The following is a 23,156-nucleotide window of genomic DNA, read 5'->3' as shown; positions in this document are numbered from 1 at the left end:
AATACTATAAAATTGCCATGGGTTGAAAGAGTTGCCGCCTATTGTCATTATCTTTGCAATTGCTTGATTGTGATAATACAAAGTTATGTTTTCTTTCATCTATTTCAAATATCACTAAATACATATTGTCATATCTCTACTTTTTTATAGTAAGGACAGCTGTCGTGGAGAACCTTCTATAGATGAGATGTATGTAAATTTTCTTTTTATTAGATTGGATAGCACATCAATTTTCAATATAGACCACACTTGGAAGAAGAAAATATTGAAACAAAATTACCCAATTTCGATAGTCAATTTGCTTCATACATGGATTTTATTTTTTTAATTTGAGTGGTGGTGAGATTCAATCCCGAGACCTCTACCTACTGTATTATCATGTTAAAGTGTATGATCATCTCATCTAAAAAGTAAAGCTAGATCACATATTTATTAGTTAATGATATTCTCAATAGTTTCTAACTTATTTTCTCATGTTTGATTGGTGACTGAAAAATATTTTCTATTGTTTTGTTGGTGAATGAAAAACATTTTTTCAAAATATTTCTTTTATTTTTCGCTAGAGTATAATTTATTTTAGAAAAAGAGTTTCTGACATGAAAATCATAAACCCTAATAACCGATTTGTGACTCGACATTGATGACCGATCCTGGATCCGACCTCATTGACCAATTTGAGATCCGATCGCAATCCTCGACCTGAGACCTGATCCCAACTACCGCTCAAGACCTGGCATTCAAACTAGGACCCGACCCCAACATCCAACTCGACCCCAACTCCGATTCCAATATCTATATTTGACTTGAGATCTAACCCTGACTTTTGAACCCAGATCTAATATTCAAGCGGGGACCCGGTCTCGGCCTTATTCTTGACACTTGAATCGGGATACGATCCCAATGATCGATCCAAAATTCAACTATGTGTCCTTACTCAAGATCTGATCTCGACACTCGAACTTGAACAAGGGTTCAACCCTAACACCCATTGCGGCACCCAACTCGACTTCTGATCGAAGATTCAACTTTCAAATCAGGACTCGACCCTGACCTTCTGAATCGAGATCTGACCACACCCGACTCGGGACCTAATTTTTAAATTGAGATTTTGAAGTATTTTTAAAAAATAACTTGTATTTTTTTGTGTGGGGGAGGGGGAGAGGAGGGAGGTCTGGGGTAGAGGTGGGGTAAAAAAAAAAAAAAAAAAAAATTTAAAATAATTTTCAAAGACAAACTTATTGAAAGTCACTCAGTTTTCTTTATACTACAAAGTAGCTATGAATATTTTATCTACAAAGTCAAAATCATTCATAGTTGAGTGACTTTATAAATAAGAAATTAATAGTTGAGTGACTTTTTATATAAAAAAAAAAAAAACAAGAGTTAAGTAACCATCAAAGATATTAACTATTCACACATTTGTACTTGGAAGAATTCATGGATCTCAGGAAGTTTATATACTCAGGCATGTCTTTTGGTATGTACTGGAAGATTGCCTTTCTTTCTAAGCTACTTTCATCGGTTGACGAGTCCAGTAAACTTACCATGGAATCAAGCAACTGTAAGGTCATCACATGCAAAGGTGAGTAATAATCATAGAGATCAAGAGCTAATTTTTTTCTTTAATTAATTTTAACATTATGAGAAGATGTATGCATTATGCGTGTGTGTGTGCAGTTGCAGTAGTATGGAAGGAAGGGGAGAGGTTAAAGATCGAAGAGATACAAGTTAATCCTCCAAAATCAAACGAAGTTCAGATTAAGATGCTCTTTGCCAGTTTGTGCCACACTGATATTCTTGCTTCCAATGGCTTTCCCATTTTATGTTACGCTGTTTCCCTTTCATTCTTCTCATATTTCCTAACTAATTTGGATCCATCGTTTTGTTTAATTTGTTTTTCTTCTATCTTCTCCAGCCTTTATTTCCTCGAGTTCTTGGACATGAAGGTGTTGGGTAGGAAAATCTTCTTTCTCTGTTTCTTTCCATGTATTGTACTAAATTGGAAATTGGTTTGAATGGATTTATTTACCAATCTGGACTTATTTGAATTTGTAGAATGATAGAAAGTGTGGGAGAAAATGTGACAAATCTAAAAGAAGGAGATATCGTGATGCCACTTTACTTGGGAGAATGCAAAGAATGTCCAAATTGCAAGTTAGGAAGGTCCAATCTATGTCACAAATATCCCTTGAACCTTTCTGGTCTAATGTTGAATGGCACATCAAGAATGTTCATTCATATTGGACAAGTATTAGACCATAGTTTTAGTTTCTCTACTTGGTCGGAATATACAGTTATTAATGCTAACTATGTAATCAAAATTGATCCTCAGAAGATTCCGCTTCAACATGCTAGCTTGCTTTGTTGTGGATTTACAACAGGCTATGGAGAAACATGGAGAGAAGTTCATGTTGAAAAGGGCTCAACTGTTGCTGTACTAGGTCTTGGTGTTGTTGGACTTGGAGTGAGTACTACATTTTGACTTAGCTCGATGCTTAAATAAATTCATGATGTACAAAAAGATATTGCAGATGGTTGAGGGAGCTCGAAGTCAAAGAGCATCGAAAATTATTGGTGTTGATATAAATGAATCAAAACGGGGAAAAGGAGAAGTGTTTGGAATGACGGACTTCATTAACCCTAAAGAATCCCGGACATCAGCTTTTGAGATGATAAAAATGTTACTGACGGCTTAGGTGTTGATTATGTTTTTGAATGTACTAGGATTCCATCCATGCTTAATGAAGCTATTGGTGCCTCAAAATTGGTAAAAAGAATGTCTATATTTTGTTGATAAAACAGATAAACAAACATATACAGAAACTTATTAACATTATATTCTTCTTGTTGATCTCAATTACTATTAGGAAATTGGTACAATTGTTGTAATTGGTGCAGGACATGGACTTACTAGGGAATTCAACTTAGTTCCCTTATTATGTGGTAGAACAATGAAAGGTTCAGTCTATGGTGGCATAAGACTTCACTCAGATCTTTCTTCCATACTTCATAGATGCGCAAATAAGGTACAATTTTCTTTACTTATTTAATGATGGAGCCAAAATTTTGATTAAGGAGTTCAAATATTAAAAAAAAATATATATGAAGAAGTCGAACGGGTTCAAAATCTATGATATGTACATAAAAAATAATTTTAACCATATATAAACAGTGTATTTTTTTTAGTTGAAGGGGTTCACCCAGTTAATTATCATCAATTACAATCTCTATCTACCATATATAGTTTATTACATAATATTTGTATAAAATATTTTTTATTTATATTTACCACGTATAGTTTTTTTGTAACCTTATAACGAGATAATCTCTTCCCTTCTAAATAATAGAAATCAAAGTTTTTCTCTTGTTCATACGGTATCAGAGGCTCTACGGTCTTGGTAGAGAATCAAAGAGTTTTCATTGCCGACAGGTGGCTATTACTCATATATGTTGCACGTTTGACCAACAATTATGTAAGCAAAAGTTGAGCCACCGTGCATCTTTTTGGTGATTACTTTTTCATACCCAATTTGCGTAGCACCTTGTCATTTTTTAGTGACTACTTTTTCATATCTGATTTGTGTAGCACTGTGCCATCTTTTCGGTGACTACTTTCTCATATCTAATTCGTGTAGCACCGTGCCATCTTTCTGGTGATTACTTTCTCATATCCGATTTGTGTAGCACCACATCATCTTTTCGGTGACTACTTTCTTATTTGTGTAGGATCGTGCCATCATTCCGATCCTACCCCATATAATTTCTCTTTATCAATAGGGTCGTGCCATCATTCCAAACCTACCCATATAATTTCTCTTTTTCAATAGGATTGTGCCATCAATCCAACCCTACCTATATAATTTCTATTTTCGAGTTGGGTCGCGTCTTCATTTTGATCCTACCCATATATTGTCATTCTTAGTAGGGTCGTGTCATCATTCCGACCCTACCCATATAATTGTTTTTCTCAGTAGGATTGTGACATCATTCTGACCCTACCTATATAATTTTATTTCTCAAATTGTGACCGCTTTCAACCATCAAATCTAGCAATCTGACGCATGAGCATGTTTTGGCCAATTTTACTAGGACTTTCATTTTTAAGATCTAGTCGTCCCTTGATTTCGAGATGATCCATATATTTTATATCAGACGTCGAGAACTTTCTATTTCAAATTTGCTTTTGCATAAAAAATGTCATCTCAAGGAAGAAGTTTATATGGAGCAGGCACCTGGTTTTGTTACTCATGGGGAGTCGGGTAGCCTTGTATGTTGATTGTAAATCAACTTGCGGATTTTTTCACCAAGTCTCAAACGAAGAAACTGTTGGGTTTTAAAAGGTGTGAATGGAAAATGAAGAGTTGCGACTTTTATGAAGAGTTGTGACTTTTATGAAAAGTTCCGACTTTTATGAAAAGTTGTGACTTTTATGAAAGGTTGTGACCTTACCGAAAGATTGTGACTTTTTCAAAGGTTTGTGACCTTTCCGGTAAGGCACAATAAGAACCTTTTTACACTACCCTTTGTTTTCTATAAATTGAGGGATTTCCTCTCATTTTAGTTGAAAAAACTAATTTTTCTAGACTTCTTCTACTACTATTAAATTTAGTATTCAAAGTGTACTTTACTGCCGTTGAGTGGTTGCTGACACCGTGATTTTAGGTACTGATACACCAGTGAGTAAGATCGTTTTATCCTGGGAGGATATATTCCATTAACCTCGGGTATTTGAGGGGAATAATTTCCTTAAGGGGACACTGTGCATTCAGTGGGCTCGATTTTCTTTCTTTGTGAATTTTTTTTTCTATTGTTTCTAATCTGTTTGATTCTATTTTCTCTACTAGATTTACTTTTGTAGTTTGAAAATACTCTTTACACTTTTTTGTTTCTTACCAAGTTCTTCAAAGTTTTGTTCTAAGTATCTTAGGAATACAAGATGAACAACAATCTTAAGGAAATTATTATAATGTTGGTATTTCTTGTATTCTACTAATTGAGAGAAACAGATCATGGAAGTAGAAGATTAATGCATTACTTCTTCAGAATTCAGTGCTTTGTTTAACAAGGTTGAAGTGAGAATGTACCAGAAAAATTGGTGGTATTCCGGTTAAAGATTACACCAGGTAACCTTCTTATTATTTATCTAAGGAGGAAAATAGTTTCTAAAAGTTAACTCTTTTGACATTTATCATGTGTGTCTTTGAAAAAAGATCTGCAAATCATATGTTTTGGAATTAATTTTCCTTGGCAAATAGTGTTGCCTTTAAAATTCTTTAGTTTGCAGAATGAGAGATGCACATTTTTGTTTGATAAAATAGTATGTCAAAATATTATAGTTGGAAGGCTATTTGAAAAGAAAAACATATCTATGTGATAATCTAAAAATATGTTTTATTCTGTTTGGAGACTAAAACAAAAAAAACTTTTGTAGTTTTGTACTCCATGTGAAATTTGATTGTGTCTGATTTTTGTAGACTAAAAACTTTTGTAGTTTTCTACTGTTGGATAAATTAGACTATGCAATTGGTTTGAAGATTATGAAAACTTCACATAATAAGTCAATGTTGTAGTTTTGACTATCTATAAACTTCACTATTATATAGAAACAAATTGTACAATTTTTTTTGTCTTTATTGTTAGTATTCTAAATACTAAGTGGTATGTCTATTTGTGATAGAAGAAACATACCAGTGATTTCGAGTTTGTGATTTTGTGCCTCTATGGAATGACTTTTGACATTGTGAAAAGATTGTCAAAGTGAATTGAAGCACTATAATTCTTTTGTAGAATAATATTTTCAGAAGAGGTTTCATGTTGCCAATGACACTTTGATTGCATGGGGAAAAAATATGTGGAAAAACTATTTTCAAATACTTGAAAAATATTTTTGAGATCATATTTAAAATGTGAGAGGTTCTATGCTTATGACAGATAAAATTAGAGTTAGAGTCTAATTTAAATTTGGAGCACAAGGTATGAAATTCAATGATACTTTTGTATTATGTTAGACCCACAAAATTCTTGGAGTATATTTGATATTGTGGTCGTTTAGTTTCTCTTTTACTAGTCTATGGTATGTGACTAGTATGAAACTACCAAATTATATGTATACTTGTTCAAAATGATTGAGTTCTTTTATGAAAAACTGTCACTTAAAATGTTGTGATTTTTCATGAAAAGATATGTCTATTAAATATAACTATTTGTATAGACATGAATATTGGTGAATAGTCATTTGTCATGTTTTGTAAAAGAAGCATTTGGACTATATTGCCTTTGTTGGACCCGATGAAACTTTGTTCATGGGTAGTTCTATAACAATCAAATTGAAAGTTATGGGAAGGTCCTTCCGTAAAGGACATTTGACAAGGTGATGACCCTAAACAATGTTTGTATTACACAAAATTGTAAGAAATAGGAACAAAATATTTGTGAGAAAAATCTACCTCGCGGAGAGCTTTTCAAACTCAATATTTTTATTTGTTCATATTTGCTTGAGTCAAACTGTTTGTGACATGAACACTTGGGGCATGTCAATTACAAAACCTTGTAAGGAAAACTGATCAACTTAGAAGTTTTGTCTAACTTTGAGTGCAATAAATAAAAATGTCATATTTGTGTGGAATCTAAGTATGCTGAACATTCTTATAAATCTGTTGAAAGGAATTCTAATCCCTTAGCATTGATTTACACTGACATTTGTGATATGAAGTCAACACCATCTCGTGGTGGAAAAAAGTATCTCATAACTTTCATTGACAATTGCATTAGAAATGACTATGTCTATTTGTTGAATTGTAAGAATGAAGCAATAGAAATGTCTAGACAATATAATATTGAAGTTGAAAATCAGTTGGGAAAAAGATAAAAAGTGATAGGGATGGAGAATATAAATCTCCTTTTGCAGAAATGTGTTTGGAAAATGGATTTATCCATCAAACTACTGTCCTATTCATCTAAATCTAATGGAATTGCAGAATGGAAAAAAATAACCGACCTTTAAAGAAAATGATGGATGCATTACTTATAAGTTTAGGTTTACCACAAAACTTGTGTGGAGGAACTATCCTTACTGCAAAAGGGAACAACAAAAAGTTTTGTCTTTTCAGAAAGAAAGCAATTTTGTTTGTGCAGGACACAATCTATTCCATATGAGAAATGGAAAGGAAGGAAATCCAACTTGATATATTTCAAAGTGTGGGATTGTCTAGCCAAAGTCCAAGTTCCTATTCCTAAAAGGATTAAAATAGGACCTATGATTGTGGACTGTAAAATTAGACTTGAGTAGTCTAGTGAAAGGTCTAAATGACCTTGGAAAAAACAAAAGGAGAATGTACTTAATAAAGAGATTCAGACACGTAGTAAATGTCAAAGGACGTCTACTACCTTCAGATCTGATTTTGTAACATTTCCTATGTCTTATGTGGAATCATCCTTTTGAAAAGATGGTGTCAATAGTGAGATTGGTTCAATCTTGAGCAATCCTATTGGAAGTTGGTTGATCTTCCTCCAGAAAATAAACCTTTGGGTTCAAAGTGAATCTTCAGAAGGAAAATGAAAGTCGAGGGAACTGTTGACAAATATAAAGCAAGACTTTTTGTCAAAGGCTTTAGAAAAAAACAAGGTCTTGATCTTTTCGACACATACTCGCCAGTAACTAGAATTACATTCATTTGGATGATAATTTTGTTAGTTGTGGTATATGATCTCCAAATTCATCAAATGAATATGAAAATAATTTCTTTAATGGAGAATTGGAGGAAGAAATTTACATGCAACAACCCGAGGGTTTTGTGGAACCTGGTAAAGAAAGAAAGTGTGCGAACTTGTTAAGTCACTTTATGGACTAAAACAAGCACCCAAACAATGACATACGAAATTTGACCAAACCATGTTGACAAATAGATATAAGAATGATGGAAGTGATAAATGTGTTTACATTAAAATCACATGGTCATTGTTTGTTTGTATATTGATGACATATTGATCATAGTAGAGACACTAATGACATAAATGCTACTAAACGTTTGCTAGAAAGCAAGTTTGATATGAAAGACCTTGGAGTTGCTGATGTGATCTTAGGTATAAGAATCCTTAGAACTCCATAATGTTTAGCATTGTCACGGTCTCACTGCATTGAAAAAGTATTTGACTAGTTCAAATATTTGGATTTCAACATTGTCAAGACTCCAATAAGTGTGAGCTTTGCATTTCAAAAGAGTGAAGGTGAAAGTGACTCACAATTGGATTGTGCTAGAGTACTGGGAAATATGATGTATATCACGAAGTGTGCGTGATCAGAAATAGCATGTGTTATTAATAAACTGAGTTGGTTCACGAGTGATCCCAATCTAACTCATTGGATGACAATGAAAAGAGTTTTGGGATATTTAAAACATACTCAAAACTATGTCTGCATTATAATAATATCCAGCAGTATTGAAAGGATATTGTGATATAAATTGGATCACCGGGATCAAATGACGTAAAATCCACGAGTAGATATGTATTTACTCTTGGTGAAGGAGCAGTCTCTTGGAAATCTTCCAAAAAGACATGTATCGCTAGCTCTACAATGATCTCTGAGCTAGGTGCTCTAAATAAGGCCAGTTAATATGTTGAAAGACTCTGAAATTTCTTGATAGATATTCTTTTCTAGCTCAAACCTTTGGCATCAATATGCATACACTTTGATAGTCAAGATGCAATAGGTAGGGAATGGAGCATGATGTATAATGGAAAGACTCGTCATATACAACATAGACATAATACCGTTAGAAAACTACTCTCTAGTGAAATTATCATAATTGACTATGTAAAGTCAAAGGATAATAAGTCGGATCCACTTACAAAAAGGCCTAACTAGAGAGAAAGTTAAAAGATCATCTAAGGGAATGGGTTTACGGCTTGGGACAAGTCATCATGGCGGTAACTCAACCTAGCAGACTGGAGATCCCATGAGCTAAGTTCAAGGAGAAAAATAAAGTTGTGATTGACTGTTCGACATTGTCAACCAACTCAATTCATTCTCATGATGAAGACAATGCTCAGGAACAATGATATAACATTAAGTCTTGTTAATGACTTAATAAAGCTTAAAGTTTTTAATGATTTTCTAAGTTTGACAGACTTGACCAAATAGTGTATCTACGCGATGACATGGTTAGAATCACCTATGTGAGTGTGAAGTGTAAGCTGCTTTAAAGAGAATTATTGTCAAAAGCCTATTCTCTATACACTCATGAAACCAGGAGGTGTTCATGGCTGAAATGAACACAATCATAAGAACCATAAACGGTAAAGGGTTAATTGTGTGACATATGATTGTCTAGGTATACACCAAAGCTCGACGGTTTAAAGATATCGCATCTATCGATTGACTGAGTATATCCGACATATGTTCACTATGGAAAGTTCAAGGGGAAACCTACTTATCCAGATGCAATTAATTTTTGCTTGTAAAGTACACATACTTGTCTGTTTCATTGTCTTTAAGTCATTCCCCATTCATGTGGGGGATTGTTGAGTTTTAAAAGGTGTGAATGGAAAATGAAGAGTTGCGACTTTTATGAAGAGTTGTGACTTTTATGAAAAGTTGTGACTTTTATGAAAGGTTGTGACCTTTTCGAAAGATTGTGACTTTTCCAAAGGTTTGTGACCTTTTCGGTAAGACACAATAAGAACCTTTTTACACTACCCTTTGTTTTCTATAAATTGATGGATTTCCTCTCATTTAGTTCAAAAAAACTATTTTTTCTGGACTTCTTCTACTACTACTAAATCTAGTATTCAAAGTGTACTTTACTGCCGTTGAGTAGTTCGCTGACACTGTGATTTTAGGTACCGGTACACCGGTGAGTAAGATCGTTTTATCCTGGGAGGATATATTCCATTAACCTCGGGTATTTGAGGAGAATAATTTCCTTAAGGGAACACTGTGCATTCAGTGGATCGATTTTCTTTCTTGTGAAAAATATTTTTATATTGTTTCTGATTCTGTTTTCTCTACTAGTTTTAATTTTCTAGTTTGAAAATACTCTTTAAACTTTGTTGTTTCTTACAAAGTTCTTCAAAGTTTTGTTCTAAGTATCTTACGAATACAAGATGAAACAACAGAAACGACATAAGTTCTTTATTGACAAGCTGTTGGTTTACCACCATTAGTTTGAGGGGGGGCGGGGGGTGTTAATTATCATCCATATATAGGTGATTATATAATATTAGTGTAGAATATTCTTTAATTGTATTTAACATGTATAGTACTTACGATGTGTAGTATTTTACCATATATAGTTTTCTTGTAACCTTATATGGAGATAATATACTTTGTTCTAATTAAAGGAATATAAATCAATTTTTTTTGTCTCTTATTCATACATATATTCGAACCCCTAGGTCATTACTTGCTCAACCCCTAACCTTGTTACAATCAATCAAATAAGACATAGCTCCCTTGTACTCTTTTTTTCTCATTTTTAATTTATTAATAAAAAATTATCGTAGACACCCTATCTAGCAGATTCATTTTAAAAAAATATATATGATATTCTTTGAAAATTGACAAATCAATTTGTTGGAAAAATATTACAGAATTCACTCAAGATCACAAGTAAATCATTAGACAAAGATATGAATCTATCAGAATGAAAAGGAAACTAACCTTGTTTCTTGCTTTAAAAAAAGTTCTTTCTGTAGACTAATATTTTTTTAATATCATTTTTGCAGGAGATTCAACTAAATGAACTTATAACTCACCAAATTTCGTTAACTGAAATCAACCAATCATTTGAGTTGTTGAAAGACCCCCATTGCGTCAAGATTACTATCAAGTTCTAATAAATTAAACCAATTATTAGAACATATTAATGCATAGTGAAATTATTTACTCAATTATGAAATTTGGTTTAATTTATGCACCATACATTGTATGCATGTGATAAGTAAATAAACATTGTATTGATATATATATATATAAATGTGTATGACATGTGGCTCATACACTATTGCAGGATTGATATTCAAGTATCAAAATTATAGAAAAAATTGTCCTCAAGTTTTAATTTCAAGGCTTATAAATAGCCATCTTTCTCTGTAATATGAAAAATATCAAAAAGAGTGAGAAGGAAATTAAAGAACTATAAGAGTGCACTTGCTCCTATTTATCTCTCTCCCTTTCTTTCCTTGTTAATTTTGTTTAGTTCTTCACTTTTATTCTATAACATGTTTAACAATATATGCGAGTCTGCGACTTATATTTACCTTTTATACTTTTCATATTTTTAACAAAAATTTTAACTGCACTACTGAGTATACAATATTTCATTCTCTTTAATTTTCCTCTCTTGTGTAAGGGACGTGAGTCATTGGATCAAGCATCTATTGGGAAGACTATGTGGCAAAACAGTGCTAAGAAATAGTATTTTTTTCAATACTACAAAAATAAAATAAAAAAATTTACGTATGGATTAGGGGAGTAAAAACCTTACTTTTAGCACCAAAAGTTATGGAAAACTATCAAGAAACCACCTGGGTCGCCTCCTAGCTCTCAAGAATGAAACTTGCAGAAAATAATGATTTTGGGGTTTATTTCCGACTTAAGTCGCGACCGTCCCGCTATGGCAGCCCTGCCCTGGCGGAAATAATACCACCACAGCATCTTGCACGGAACTATTGAGTTGATTAAGAGTTTCAAACTCCCATTTCAGATAATACCCGTTCACGCTAAGATCAGTTTCAGGAGTTCTACTCGCCCGAATTCGATTCCGTTAAGTCGTATGGATTCCTTAACGTCTTAGCTATCTACTCATTTGATCAAATTCATAATTAGATCTATCATTCGTTACCAGATTTCCCTAGACCTCACTGACTCATATTTCGTCCAAATCTGGACTAGTCTAGGAATTCCTAAGTTACTACTCAAAAGTTTTCTGGCCCCAATTCTTTCCCCATTGGCTTTTCCCTAACGATAGAATCAGGTCGCTACATGGTGTCTACAGGTCTCGCTTTTGCGAAGACCAGTTGCTTAAGCGACCTTTGAAAAAGCAAATCAGGCTTCGCTTTAGAGAGTGGCCTCGCTTAGGCAGGGTTCACTTAAGCAAACATGTGGTCGCTTTTGCGATGTTCTCTTAAGAGAACATGTATTCATGTAAGTGACATCTAAGAGGATATTTGGTCTGAATTTTTGGGGTTTAACACCCATTTGGCATTTTTGAGCTTTTTAAATGTCACGATCCAAAGTACATCCTAGGTGTAACATGGTGTATAAGACCCTAAGAAATATGAGAAACTAAGAAATATGTCTCATATCATAAAAGAGTGTGACATAAAAGCGGAAGTCTACTCATAGTCCTGACAAACCAATCTAATACATCAAAAAAGTGATTGAGACGTAATCCATACACCATGTACAACATATGAAAACTAAAGACATAAGAAAACATAGTAAGGGTAACATAGTCCTCAGAATATGAGGACTCACCAAGTCTACACCGATCAATCAATCAACTAGCCACAAGTGGAAAGAGAAGAAACATCAAACCTTACATTATGAGACAATGTAGGCACAAGTATGCATTAGTACATTGAATGTACTAATTATCAGGGATATTCTTAAGAACATGAACATGATCATAAGTAGACATAAAGGAAACCATGATATACATGACCAAGCTAAAACATAGTAAAAACCTTTAAGAAAAATCATAAAACATGAACATGGTCAATGCATCTTAAAACATAATGAAAACTTTATTAAACCATTGAAAGTAACTTAGTTTATTTTGTGGGATATTTTTCGTTAACCTACATAGACCATGTGAGCTATAACACGGAATCTGTGTCTTGCCCCCACTAACGAGAGAGCCTTCATCTCTATATCCTCACGGTGCTAATAAAAAATCCCAACAGCAAAGTCATATTCATATTCATATCATCATACTTGGAAAAGCACAATTAAGTTACTAATCCAATCTTAAGTCATCATAGAGTTGCTTCTTAAATAATGATCCATACATGTGTGAAAAAACCTTTCACCAATCATGATTTCTTAACATGTGAGAAAACCTTTCATAATTTCATTGATGCTTATCTTAAAGAAACCTTAGTTCATAAAACTTCTTTTTTCATAAATCATGCATAACTTTCATATATCATCATTGATAAGGTCATAACTTTCTTCATAAACTCATATCTTCATAAATTCATATTCAAAATAATGAATAATGCATGGGTCCATATGAAATCAATTGGAAAACAAGTAATTGAATCAAATCATAAATAGTAGATTGAAAATCAAACAATTGAATCATAACAAATAGGATCCATGTAGAATTGAGATCAAACCCTAATCAATTTGATGAAATTGAATTGGAAACTTGGAGATATTTTGGGACCCAATGGATGAATAGAATCCATTGGTTAATTCCCACATACCTTGATGGTAAAATCCTAGAAAGCAAGAGAAAAGAGGAGACTTGAAGCTTGGAACCCTAGCTTTCTTCCTTGAGCTTGAGAGAGAATTGGAGAGGATGAACTTGGATGAGATTTGGGGACTTTAGAGAATGAGAGGGTTTGGGTAGATTTAGAAATAGAAAAGTAGTTATAGGACTTAAAATTAGTTTCAAAGCGATATAAAATATGTGTAAAATACCTAGGAAAAACCCCAAATACCTGTAATATATTACTCTCGAATAGTCCTACGGGTAGCACCTACGGTCCTTACAACTTTCTCTGGCCCATACTGGTCAATCGTAGAACCAACTTTGGAAATCCAAATATTCTTCCAAGTTCTCTGAGACCTTTCTACGATGCGTCATCTAGTGAATGGCATGTAACCCCTTCTGTAGAACCCCACTTCAAGTCCAAAATTTTACTAAATCTTGATTCCTTATTCGAGACTCCTTATACGACCCGTAGAACAAACATCGACCCGTCAAATCCTTCCGAAGGTTTGAGTTCTTGAATTCAATCTTTGAATCCTTTATGTGAAAGCCATCTTCTCCTCATCAAACTCTTTACGGCTCGTCCTGTCAAGTCGTAGGTCAAACTTCAGAGACATGAAATTTCCAAAACTCAACTTAACTTCTATGATTGCCTTTCTACGTCCCGTAGGACTTTCTCTTGTCATAGATTGGACTCGTAGTTCATTGCTTTAGTGAAATTTTTTGTATTTTTCCTTTTCAACTTGACTTTCTAATTTTCGAGGTATTACAACATCTCCTATTTAGGAACATTCACCCTCGAATGGGCTCAACCTAGCATAAATAGAGTAGGAGAGAAACTAATTAACACACAAACATGAATACTAATCTCATCATAATGCACATAAACATGGAGAATCACCCTAAGATAAATCAAAACATCAAAAATCAAGTTTTTCATGAACATGCATGCATATGGAAATATGAGAATGACTAAAATGCATGTATTCGAAAGAATAAACCATAAAGAGCTAATATCTCAACCTAGAGTAGGAGCAGAGGGAAAAAGATGAGGATAACGGGACATCATATCCGCTTCGGCTTTCCAAGTAGCACCCTCAACTAATTGATTCCTTCAAAGAACCTTCATGGAAGCAACTTCTTTATTTCTCAACTTTTGAACTTGTCAGACTAAAATCTCAACCAGAACCTCTTCATAAGAAATATTTTGTTTAACTCCCAAACCTTCCAAAGGAACAATGGATGTCAACTCTCCAACACACTTCTACAACAATGAGACATGGAATACCGGATATATCGATGCTAAAACATTGGCTTACTCTAACTCATAAGCAACCTTACCAATACACCTCAAAATCTGATATGGGCACATATAGCGAGGACTAAGCTTCCATTTATTTCCAAATATCATTACACCCTTCATGGGTGAAATTTTCAAGTAAACTCAATCATCAACATTAAACTCAAATATTTTTCTTCTAACATCGATATAAGACTTTGGTCGACTCTGAGTCATTCATAACCTTCCATGAATAAGTCTAACCTTTTCCATAGTCTCATGCAGCAACTAAGGCCCTATCAAAGCAACCTCACCAACTTCAAACCAACCTATAGGAGACTTACACCTCCTACTATAGAGAGCCTAGTGTCATTCTAATGCTAGAATGATAGTTATTATTATAAGCTAACTCAATAAAAAAAATAAAGGGAAAAAGGACAAATATACCCCCCCAAACTATCGTAAATGGTATGCAGATACCCTCTGTCATACTTTTGAAACATTGTTTCCTATGCCATACAAAAACTAAAGCATATATGCCCTTCATTCTAACGGAAGACTAAATAGGGACACGTGGAAAAAATCTTATCTGTTGATCAGATATTTAATAAATGTCGGATCTGTGGGTAAGATTATGACACATGTATGTTCGTTAGTATAAATGGTATATATGCTCTAGTTTTTAGATGGTAGGGACACCAATGTCCCAAAAGTATGACGGGGGATGTTTGCATACTATTTACAATAGTTCAGGGGATATTTGTCCTTTTTTCCCAAAAATAAATGATCATCATAATTACCTTGAAATCATTCACACAAGCTCTTAGCATATCCTCCAAAATCTGAAAAGTATGCTCAACTAGTTCATCAATCTGAGGATAAAAAATGGTGCTAAGTTTAACTTCTGTACCAAGACTTTTTTTAAATGACCTCCAAAATTGGGATGTGAACTAAGTGCCACGATCGGAGATAATAGACAAAGGCACTCGATGCAACCTCACTATTTGATGAATATAAAGTTTAGCATACTCTTCTTCTGAAAATGAAGTCCTTACGAGAAGAAAGTGAGTTGATTTCATCATTCGGTCCACAATAACATAATCAAATCAAACTATCGACAAGTACGAGGTAAGCCCTTAATAAGGCCATATTCAAACCTTCCAACTTCCATGCAGAAATACTAATGTTTTGAGCCAAACCTCCCAGTTTCTGATGCTCAACTTTCACTTGTTGACAATTCAGATATTTAGCCACAAATTCTGCAATATCCTTTTTCATCCCTTTCCACCAATAGACTTCCCACAAATCACGGTACATCTTGGTGGCTACCCAGTGAATAAAAAACCGAGAATTGTGAGCTTTTATCAAAATTTGATCCCTCAACTCATCAATATTTGGAACACATAATTAACCTTGATTTCGAAGGATACCATCCCCCCTTAGGAGAAAGCCTCAATGGCTCGTTCAAAAACAAATTTCTGCATATCAACTAATACTGGATCAAAATGTTGCTTAGCCTTGACATATGAGACAATTCAAAACAAATATAAATAAACACACCACTTTTGTTAGAGTCAACCAAACCAACACCCAATCGGGCCAATCTATGAACATCACGAACTAACTCCTTATCATCCTCAACATTAGCAACATTTCCCATTGATAGTCAATGAAGAGAATTCACCACCACATTCACCTTACTGGGATGATATAAGACATTTATGTCGTAATCCGTCTTCAAAATGTCACTCTCAATTGGTGATAACTCGACCGAAGCTCAATTTTAGAGAAGTAACTCGCTCCTTCGAATTGATCAAAAAAGTCATCTATCCTTGGAAAAGGATACTTATTCTTTATGGTAACCTTATTTAATTACCGATAGTCAATGCACATTTAGAGAGAACCACCTTTCTTTCGAACAAACAAGACCGGAGTACCTCATGGGGAGATACTCGGTCTAACAAATCCTTCAATTGATCCTTCAACTTCTTATGTTCTGTCGAGGTCATACGGTAATGAGGAATAAAGATAGGTTGCGTATTTGGGAGAAGGTCAATATCAAAGTCTATTTCCCTTTTGAGAGGAATACCAGAAAGATCATCGGGAAATACTTCTGAAAACTCATTTACTATCGAAGCAAACTCAACAGTAGGGGTTTCAAATTCTGTATCCCTAAGTCAGACAAGATGATAAATGAAACCCTTAGAGATCATCTTCCTAGCATTTAGGAAAGATATAAACAGACCCTCAAGAAGATATTTCCCTCTTCCCATGACATGATAAGTTCGTGCAGAACCTTGATAGTGACTAATCAAGTCCTACAATCTATGGATGCATGACATGCATGAAGCCCATTCATCCCAAGAATATTATCAAACTCAAACATATGAAGCTTTACAAGATCAACATGAGTAACTCTATGAGAAACAAAAATAGGACAATTTTTATAAATTGTTTTAGCAAAATTAGAATCACCTATATGAGTAGAGATATGAAATGGATTAGAAAGGACGTCCGGATCAACATCAAATCTCATGACCACATAAGGAGTAACAAATGACAACGTAGCACCCAGATCAAGTAACATATGCATCAAGCTGAAAGACTTTCAACGTATCGGTCACCACATTCGGAGAATCCTTGTGATGTTGTTGAGTCTGAAGAGCATAAAATTTGTTTTGCTTTGGAGCACCATAACCGAAACTATTAGGCTAAGTTCTCCTATCATCCCTTCCCTTAGTAGAAAGAAGTGGGAAATCTCTCATCTTATGACCACTCTTTTCATAATTAAAGCATCCATTTGTATCGGCCAAACTTTTGTCATTATGATTCTTGCCACACCTTGTGCAAGTAGGCATCAAAGATCCACCACTAGTTCCTCCTTGAGGCTTAGAATTAGACACTCTATCTTTGTTGAACTTAGGGGTAGGATCATTAGAAGAACCTTTACTGGGAAACCTTTTCCAAAATTTATAACGACCTTGTTCATCGAACACAGAATGAGAAAAGTCATCATTACCCACACAAGCCCTCTTGAACTGCCACTCCCTCTCTTTGTATTTCTCTTCTTCAATTTGTTGTACATGCATAATAAAAAAAGGACATATCCATGTCCTTAATCAACATGGTGGTTCGTCATTCCTTGACAACCAAAGAGAAAACACCCGACACAAATTTACTCATTCTTGCCCTAGAATCGACAACCATAGTTGGTGCATACTTAGACAACTAGGTGAATTTCAAAGCATACTCCTTCACACTCATATTTCCTTGTCAAATATTAATCAACTCAAACACATTTTCCTCCCTCGTCAAAAGAGAAAAGAAACAATCAAGAAAAGCTCCATTGAATTTCTCCCAATCAAGAGGATCCGCATCAACAACCTTCTCACTTTTCCATTGCTCAAACCAAACTTGAGCAATATCCTTTAGTTGATAAGCGATCGGTTTCTCCTTCTCTACAGTAGACAATCCCATAATTCTCACTATCTTACACACCTCATCAATGAACTCTTGCAGATCCTCATCAACTTTTGACCGATGAAACTCCGGGGGATTCATTCTAGTGAAGTCTTTTATTCTTGTCATCATCGTACCACATTTAGGTTCATGGGAGCCATGACTTCTTTATTAGCTTGGGTTATCATATCTTGAGCCAAAATTTAGTAAGAGGCTCAGAATTTGACATGAGGCACTTGCTCGGCCAAAGGGTCGATCGGAGCTTGGGAACCTTGGGCTCCACATTGTCACCTAGATTCCTTCTCACATAATCTCTTCGATGGGACATCTCTTGAAAAACAAATTTAGGAGAAGGATCTTTATAGAGATAGACTTTATGACATGACTGAAAGAAGAGAAGTTTCCAAAACATTTAATAGACTTTTATTCATAAACTTGATGAGCTTCTCTACCCAATGCGACTTGCCAGACATCTAAGGACCTTTTCTAAAACCTTGTACTCTGATACTAAGTTTTTCAAGACCAAAATTACACCTTAGGCGTGACATCGCGTATAAGACTCAGAGAGGCCCTACACAAGCCACTTGAAATACATACAACATAATATAATAGAAAATACGGAAAATTAGCAATAGGTCTCATATCATAAAAGAGTGTGACATAAAAATGGAAGTCTACTCATAGTCTTGACAAGACAATCTAATACATCAAAAGAGTAGTTGGGACGTAACGCACACACCACATACAATATTTGAAAACTAAAGACATAAGAAAACATAGTAAGGATAAAACATTCTTCTGAATATGAGGACTTGCCAAGTATTCAACGATCAACCAATCAAAGAGCCACGAACGAAAGGAGAAAAAAAGGCAAACCCTACACTATGAGACAATATAGGCAGAAGTATACATTAGTTCATTCAAGTATGAGGGATATGCATAAGAATATTAAATATGATCATTAGGAGACAGAAAGGAAAACATGATATGTATAACCAAGCTAAAATATAGTAAAAAACCTTTAAGAAGAATCATAAAGCATGAACATGGTCAATGCATCTTAAAACATAATGAAAGCTTCATAAACCTTTAAAAAGTAACTTAGTTTATTTTGTAAGATATTACCGTTAATTGACATAGACCATGTGCATTATGACACAGAATCCAGTGTCTTGCCCTCACACTCAAAAAATATGTCCTACTTGCCTAGGTAAGGACCATAAATTTCTAGCTTAGGTGGAGCCACTAGCTGTGTCTTTCTAAGATAAATTCTACGGGGGCACGTAGTTAGGGACAAGGATATTGCTACTTGAGATCTGACCTCTATCTCGATATCCTCTCGGTGCTAAGTAAAAAATCTCAACAGAATAGTCATATTCATAGTTATTTCATCATACTTGCAAAAGTACAATTAGGTTACTAATCCAATCTTAATTCATCATTGAGTAGCTCCTAAAATCATGATCCATACATGTGTGAGAAAATCTTTCACCAATCATAATTTCTTAATATATGAGAAAGCCTTTAACAATTTCATTGATACTTATCTTAAAGAAATCTTAGTGCATAAAATCTCTTTTTCATAAATCATGCATAACTTTCATAAATTATCATCATAAGTTCATAGCTTTCTTCATAAATTCATAATCAAAATCATGAATAATGCATGAGTCCATATGAAATCAATTGAAAAATATGTAATTGAATCAAATCATGCATAATAATATTGAAATCAAACAATTGAATCATAATAAATAGGACCCATGGAGAATTGAGATCAAACCCTAATCAATTTGATGAAATTGAATTACAAACTAAGAGATATTTTGGGATCAATTGGATGAATGAAATCCATTGGTGAATTCCCACATACCTTGATGATCAAAGTCTATCAAGCAAGAGAAAAGAGGGGACTTAAAGCTGGAAACCCTAGTTTTCTTCCTTGAGCTTGAGAGAGAATTGGAGAGGATGAACTTGGATGGGATTTGAGGATTTTAGAGAATGGGAGGGTTTGGGTAGATTTAGGAATAGAAAGGTAGTTATAGGACTTAGAATTGAGGTCAAAATTACATATTATAGGTATAAAATTCCTAGAAAAAGACTCAAACACCCTTAATAAATAATTGTCGCATTGTCCTACGGATTTGATCTACGGCCCGTACTAGTCAACCACAGAACCAACTCCATAAACCCAAAAATTCTTCCAACTTCCACATGACCTTTCTACGGTCCGTTGTCTAGTCTACGGTCTGTAGAACCCTTCTGTAGAACCCCACTTCGAGTCCAAAAATTCACTAAGTCTGGATCCCTTCTACGAGACCTCTTTTATGACCCGTAGAACAAACAACAACCTGTCAAATCCTTCTGTAGGTCTGAGGTTTAAAACTAAAATATGAATTATTTCTACGAAAGTCATCTACGGCTCGTCAAAATCCTTACGACTCATCATGTCAAGTCATAGGTCAAACTTCAAAAACATAAAGTTTCTAAAACTCAACTCAATTTCTACGATCTTCTTTCTACGACCCGTAGGACTTTCTACAGTCCATAGATTGGACTCGTAGTACACATTTTTAGTGAAATTTTTTGCACTTTTATTTTCAACTTGACTTTCCAATTTTCGAGGTGTTATAGTAAAATCCTTGTAGGCGACTTTAAAGCAATTTCTTGTGCTAAATCATTTGGGTAAGCCTTTGTGACCCTAAAACTTCAATTTTCTTTTATCATTTATGATTTTTAACATCAAAACTTGAGGTTTTGATTGATAAATGATAGAGTTTTCAAGAACTTGAGTTCTAAACTAAAATGGTGATTGTGAACTGATTCTGACCCTTTTTCTAAATGATTTTCACTAATGAGATCCAAATTTCTTGGTGATATTTTCAAGTAAATATTTTTTTCATATTCAAACTTCATTTCTGGAATGTAATTTTTGAGTTGATTTGACCCATTTTTCAAAATATATGTTTTGGGTGTTGTTATTTTCGAAATCTTATTGTGATTACTTGATTGAACTAGATTGTGTGGCTTTGAACATTGTTCGGAAAGGGATGGCTCAAGTGTTTGATTGACTTTTGATTGAATTTGAGGCAAGTGATCTTCTAAACCTTGTAAAACTAGTTGAATTGTGTATTTTCCTTCATTGTGTGTTAAGGAGTAATGTGAATGAGGTGATAAGTTCAATTATTCAACTTAATTGATATTAATGAATAAAAAGGATATTAATGAAAAGACAATATTTTGATCATAATACTTTGTGAATTGTCTTGTGGTGGACCTTAATGTGTTTATTGAGGAAATGTTTTGATGACATTATTGTGGACTTGAATTTTTTGAGTTACTGTCTCTTCCTTGTGGTGTAAAATTACTTATTTACATTGATTTTTATGCACCATGATGAGATATGTGATGATTATTGATGCCGAGGTCATTTTCAACAAGTGTTGTTTATACCGCAATCATTTTCGACAAGTGCTACTGATGATGAGGTCATTTTCGGTGAGTGTTATTGATGTCGAGGTCATTACCAACGAGTTCATGAACTATAGGCGGTTTCCATGAGTTCCGATTGATATCATGCATAATAAATCTTTGGAATTTGTGCTCGGTGTACTTGATTATCGGGTCTTGATGAACTTGATACTTGTGATTCATCTACTTCACACTTGTGATTGTCATACTTGATATTTGATACTATCGGACAATGATTATGAGAACTTGTGAAGTGTGTATTATGAACTGTTAGGTTGGACTTATTTCTATGTAGGTTGTAGTTTGAGGAGGTTCGATTGGGATGAAAGGAGTACTCACTTTCTAGTTTAGTTTTGACTTGTTTAGTAGGTTAGTTGTTGAGTATCGTGTTGTTTAAACTCACTCCTTGCTTCTACACTTATGTAGATTCTGAGTCAGGTACCGTTGATATCCTTTCTCCTTCATCTATTTCGAGGCTTACGGAGGATACATTGAGCGGTAGTTGTTTGTCATTCCGATGGGCTCTCTTGATCCTTATTTTATGCTTTGTTCTATTTGAGTAACAAAGACATTGTGACTTGTAATTATCTTTCAATTCCGTACTTTATACATTAGTGACTTGTACATGTGACAACCAAGTTTTGTGGTTATATTAGAATGACTAAGATTTCCGCTCTTATGTTATTATTGTTTTACTTTCGGCATTTCTTTCGTATTATTGGGTTTGAGGCTGACTTGTCTTGGTTGAAATACACAAGTGTCATCACGATCATTTTTGGATTGTGACAGTTTCACATCAAGAAAAAATGATAAAAAGATTTCATTGATTTTCTTGTAAACTAAGAAAATGGCATAAAGAGTTTTTTTCCAAATTGGTCTTAGAATCGTTTCTCAACAATTTATTTAACCTTTTAATGTCCCAAAAATTGCATAGTTAATTTGTGATGTAGTAAAGAAATGAGATTTTCTTCAAATCTCCAACTATGAAATTTCAGTTGAAATTTTTTCTTTGCAAATTGTCAATCCATATCATCAATAAACGATCCAATTGTGAAACACTATGATTTATGGGTTGTGTGGTGCAAATCTAAAAACTTAAAAAATTCTTGTCATGAAAGTGGAGCTTGAGCTGCCATGAATATATATTGGGGAAGAACACAAAATAAAGAGAAAAAATGATTAAGAGTTCTTGTGGGCCTATAATAAAATTCACATATTTTAAAAAAAGTTAACATATCAAGAAAAGATACCACTATATTGGCCTATAAAAAAGACATGTGTATCATTTTAAAGATTTAGTTTTTTTAAAAAGAAATTCACACACTTTTAGGATGGTGAGTGCACTCACTTTATCACATCACCTCTAAGGATGATATTTAATTCACTTGAAAGTTGTTAAGACAGCTATTTAAACGTCCATATAGTTAAAGTGTTAAAGTAAATTTTGTTGTCAAGTTCAAATTAAAGAAAATTTGATGTGTGTGTGTATATATATATATATATATATA

General features: G+C 34.0%; 1 pseudogene; it reads left to right on the top strand.

The window, feature by feature from the left end:
- Window positions 1–1,545: 1,545 nt before the first annotated feature.
- LOC102584698 (alcohol dehydrogenase-like 1) lies at window positions 1,546–10,964 on the top strand (annotated as a pseudogene).
- The last annotated feature ends 12,192 nt before the right edge of the window (window positions 10,965–23,156 follow it).

The sequence above is a fragment of the Solanum tuberosum genome, unplaced genomic scaffold, assembly GCF_000226075.1.
Source record: "Solanum tuberosum cultivar DM 1-3 516 R44 unplaced genomic scaffold, SolTub_3.0 scf00042, whole genome shotgun sequence".
NCBI lineage: Eukaryota > Viridiplantae > Streptophyta > Magnoliopsida > Solanales > Solanaceae > Solanum > Solanum tuberosum.
Note: the sequence above shows the minus strand (reverse complement) of the source record. Positions and strands in the feature narration are given on the sequence as shown.